The sequence below is a fragment of the Cyprinodon variegatus genome, unplaced genomic scaffold, assembly GCF_000732505.1.
Source record: "Cyprinodon variegatus isolate N-32 unplaced genomic scaffold, C_variegatus-1.0 Scaffold28, whole genome shotgun sequence".
NCBI lineage: Eukaryota > Metazoa > Chordata > Actinopteri > Cyprinodontiformes > Cyprinodontidae > Cyprinodon > Cyprinodon variegatus.
The window spans coordinates 1,309,722-1,314,878 of record NW_015150481.1 but is presented as its reverse complement, the minus strand read 5'-3'; positions in this window follow the sequence as shown (position 1 = coordinate 1,314,878).

Here is a 5,157-nt window from a genome sequence, read left to right as displayed (position 1 = left end):
TTTCTTTTTTTTATTTGTAACAATATTTAACTTTGCTATCATCAATACATTAAAAAAGCGTGAAAATGGAGTGAAAATGGAGTGAAAACATTTAACAGCTCCCTGAGAGTTTTTTCTTTGTATTTTAATCCTCCCATCTTTTCAGTGGCTGTAGTGAGCCTGCTTGTTGCTGTAGATCTTCTCAAATCTGGGTTGCAGTGTCACAACTGTCCATTATGCTCAGTCAAGCAAGCGCTGGTTTTTTTTTTTTTTTTTTTTCTTTACTCATACCGCTTCCCGCGCCCCCCCTGCAATGGCATTGCGCCCCCCCTAGGGGGCGCGCCCCACACTTTGGGAACCACTGTGTTAAACTAAGTTAACAATTGTCAGAGTAATTTTTTTTTTACTCTATTACTAATATTGATTTGGGAGTGGCGCAGTGGGTAGCACTGTTGCCTTGCAGCAAGAAGTTGGGTTCGATTCCCGGCCCGGCTCTTTCTGCATGGAGTTTGCATGTTGAGCATCCGAGTACTCCGGCTTCCTCCCACAGTCCAAAGACATGACTGTTAGGTTAATTTGTTTCTATAAATTGTCCTTAGGTGTGAGTGTGTGCATGAATGGTTGTTCATCCTGTTTGTCGCTGTGTTGCCCTGCGATGGACTGGCGACCTGTCCAGGATGTACCCCTCCTCTCACCCGTAGACAGCTGGTGATCGGCACCAGCACCCCTCGAGACCTCATTTGGGATGTGCGTGATAGAAAATGGATGGATGGATAATATTGAATCCAACTAGAGTAAAATGAACCCTGAAATTCTCTGAAACTCTGAAACATGAAATTCTGACAGTGTAATTTTTACACTGTACAAGGTAGGACCATATGTAACCTGGCTCAGTGGTAAAATTTACTCTTTTAGTGTTATATTCACACACTAATTTTACTCATTTTCACCTTTAATAAAAAAAATGATAAAAAAAATATAACCAAAAACACCCAGCAACAGATGGATGTTTTTAGCGTTTTTTTTTTTAGTTCTTGGTGAGAAAAGAAATTCGTTTTTAGGTGTATGGTGAAGTTTCAATGTCAATACTTTATTTTACTGTGAGACTTTAACGTCTTACAGGAAAAGAAAATCGATTGGAATAACCCCATATTGTACTTCTATCAATTATCTATTAAATTCAAATTTAACCAGCTCTTAATGAAGTGAAGCATTCCCACAGCATAACGCTGCCACTACCATGTTTCATTGTGGGGATGTTGTGTTTATGGAGATGTGCAAGGTGTTCACCACACAGAATTGGACATAACAAAAGGGTTTGACATCTGGTCTGACCACAACACCTTCTTTCAAATTTTTTAAGTGTGTCTTATAAATCTTATGAAAAAACTTGAAATTGAAAACATTTTAATTCTTTCAGTAATCACTTTTTCTTGTGCTTCTTGTGGCTAAATGTGAAGAATGCATAAAGAAGTGTTGCCCCGTCATATCTTCCTGATTTTTGTAGCTCCTCTAGTTGCCATGGTCCTATCGGCTGCTTCTCTTAATAAGTCTTGCCATGTTCAGCCTCTCGTTTTTCTGATAGCCATGAGTCTGTTGCTGTACCAGGCTATTTCTGTTTTTCTGATGGATTGTATAATCCTCTCTAAGGTGTTCAGTGCTTTGGAGATTCTGTGATAACCTGCTTGCAACCTCTCTACAACCTTCTCCCTGACCCGTTGGCTGTTTCCATATGTCATGATGTTGGTTTTTTAATGTGCTCTACAACTCTCCGAGGCCTTCACCGAACAGCTGGATTTATACTGTGATTAAATGACACCCAGATGGACTCTGTTTATTCATTATTTGACTTCTGACGGTAACTGGGTGTACTGCATTTTATTATTTACATTAAAAGTGCTGAAATACATGAATCATTTGTATTCCACTTTACAATGGTGCTAATCAATTTAATCCATTAAGATTAAATCTAAATGAGATACATTAAGTTTGTGGCTCTATTTTAAAAAGGTTTAACATGTCTGAATGCTTTTTGCATTTTCTGCCGCTACATCTCATTTTATGCTTTAAGAAAAAACATCACAGGACAGTTTCCTTGACATGAGCCATGCGGTGTGTGTGAACTGAACCCCTCCACCGTGTCTCTATCGCAGCCTGCCTCAGTCTGAGGCTGTGCACATGTATCAATACCTTCGGGAACCTTTTCTTCTCCTTTCTTTCAGTCTCGTCTCTCCAAGGAGAAGAGGAGAGGCCAGCGAGGAGAGGCACAAGCCCCTGTGAAGTGGTTTTATCGTGGGGAGAAGTGTGCAGGCAGAGGAGTCCGTCTGAAGGCTGAGTGGCAGGCGGTGGAAACCATTAAGATAGAGCCGCTATCTCTTGCTGCCAGGGCCCTCTTAATACAAGCAGGGGCTCAGGCCAATGCCATCCACACACACAGACACTTGCACACCTTCTCTTCTTTGGTGCTTCAAGTGACACGAAGCAACATGGATGTGGACATGTGTGCATTCATTTACACTTACAACCAAGCCTGTCTCTTTATCTCTATGTCTATTTTTGCAATTCCCCATAACCTATCAATCTCTGCATGGGCTGAAAACGGAGCAAGTAAATAGGGAAGTGGATAAGTGGAGACAAGAAAAACAAATAGCTTTATGTCACTTTTAGAAAGGTATATGAGGTTAGTAACATGATAACTTACCTAGTAGATTTATTATTTACGTAGGGAGGAGCAGAAACCTTATCTTCCACCATCGTACTTTTAGGTTTTATTTTCTAGGAATATATTAGATAACACTTTGCCCTTAATTCAGTTTCACAAAGAGCTGCTGTGAAAAGTATTGTCAGTTTGAATTGGTGAGCCATTTCTGCTGACACGCCACATAAAACTAGTTATTAGTATCCTAATGCTTACTATATTAAATTGATTATAATATCAGTCATAATGCATGATAATATGCTGAATTATATGTAACAGTGACTACATCTGGTTACGGTTGTTTCTTAAAATGAAGTGAGAAATACAAATATTAAAAACAAGTTATTCTTAATTTCTATTGAACATATCACTGCCATGTTGTAATAGATGGACAGACCCCTCAGTTTTGTAAAAATAAAGTCAAAGGTTACTGTTGACTTTTTGGTAACTTTACCAACCTCTACATCAGTTGTAGGCTGGTAAGTTTACATTAAAAGAAAAAAAAATATAGATTTCTTTTAATTAAAATATTATCCATTAGCTGCACGTCAAAAACAACTTTCAATAAATTAAAATACCAGGGGATAAAAACTGAGGATTTTGGTTTTAATTTGTCCTCTTGCTAAATAATCAAAAAAGACAGTAGTGAATAACAGACTGTCGCAGGCATGCCCAACAAAGCCTTATTTATGACATTTATGACGATAACAGCGGCCCTCACTCCTCAAGGGCTGCTGTCTTACAGGGTTTCAATTGCTGAGTTCGAATGCAGCAGCTCCGTAATTTGAAGGCCAGATTCATCAGCCAAATCACGTCATAGCGTGGCGCGTCGTGACCTGTTTGGATTCGAAGACTCCTCGTTATATGGTCAACAAATGCAGCCTTCTTTTTGCACGTTTTGAAGGACAGGTCTGGTGTAACCTACATAGCCTTGGTTATCCCATCATTCATTGCGAGTCCAACCAAGCCGGCTGCTCCGTGCTCAGAGGATTAAGGTACTTTGCGCAGAACGATGGTGAATATTGTAAGTGCAGTTTATTGTAATACAAGTATGTTAATAGTTCCGTCTGAAATGAATGAAAAAAGTTGTCTTAAATGGTTATTAAGTCATATACGTGGTGGATAATGTTTGGTTTACTGAAAGGTTTTTATCCGTCCCGGTGCAAATGGGTTTAATCACAGATTCTAATATCTCTGCAGAGTGGTGACTGTAAATGTGATATTAGCATTGACGGTAATGCCACTGAAACTCCTTGAAAATGTAATTAGCATACAGAACACTAGAGAGAAGTTCGGTATCCATTCTTTCCCTGCTTTGTGTATCAACTGCAACAGTTGTTAGGCAACAGAGCGTAAAGGACTGTGAAAGGCGGAGAATCCATAGCCAAACTCTTCCGGCCTCCTTATTTTCACAGACCTCAGAGGTCCTAGGTGAACAAAGCCTCTGAAATTAAACACAGCCAATGTTTCTTGGCTTCAGCACAGCTGATTTTGATGCAGTTAAGCAAAAGCCTGTCAGCTATCAATGGAAATCAGCTGTACTGAACTAGTGAAACATCTAAAACCTGCAGGACAGCGGACCTCGAGGTCAAGCTTTGGCATAAAGAGATAATGATATTGCCACCTGTGGCCAAAAAAGAACTGCAGCACTCTTCTGCTCGTTCACGTAGCTGGTGCTCATACTTAAAAAGTCGTATTTGTACTTTTTCCACTTTGTGTGGAGTTGCCATTGTCTGCGTAAAAGGCTTTGATTGTTTGCAAGGTCAGACCCATTTAACATGGACTTGGTCTTGGTCCATCTTCATGAGTCGTTTTCCACAATGGCGGTCATACAAACAAAAGTGTATAAACACTTTTGTTTGTATGACCGCCGATAAGGTTCCAAACAGGAAATACGCATACTGTAGAGCGGATGTGGATTTGACCAACCAGAGGCCTCCTCTCTGCAGCACTGTCTGCGGTCCCCTACAATTTCGGAGAGGTCCACCAGAGTGTCTGCGGAAGGCGGGCGGGGGCATATCTGTGTTAACTGCAACATGCAGACAACCTAGTTTTTGAGTATAAATCAGCTTTTAGCCTGCTCATCAACAATGCTTTAGTGGTAAAGGATAAAATAAAATTGCTATTTTAAAGACACTTTTCAATAAAAACTTACATAATGTCAGTTTAATATGTGTCTGAAGAGGAGACGGTATCAATGATATCAGACGAACTAAATGTGCCGTTACAGAAACCCAGAAGGATATAATGATTGGTAAGTTCATTGACCAGGCTGGTTCTGTTCTTAGGTTGTGAGAACAGCAGAGAAGATCATCGGGGCTCCTCTTCCCTCCATAAAAGACATTTTATCCCAGCATGTATGTCCCAAGCCCGTAAAATTATCAATGACCCCTCAAACCCCCATCACGGACTATTCTGCTGCCCTCTGAGAAGAGGCTTGGAAGCCTCCAATGCAGGTCCAGCAGATTCCGAAACAGGTT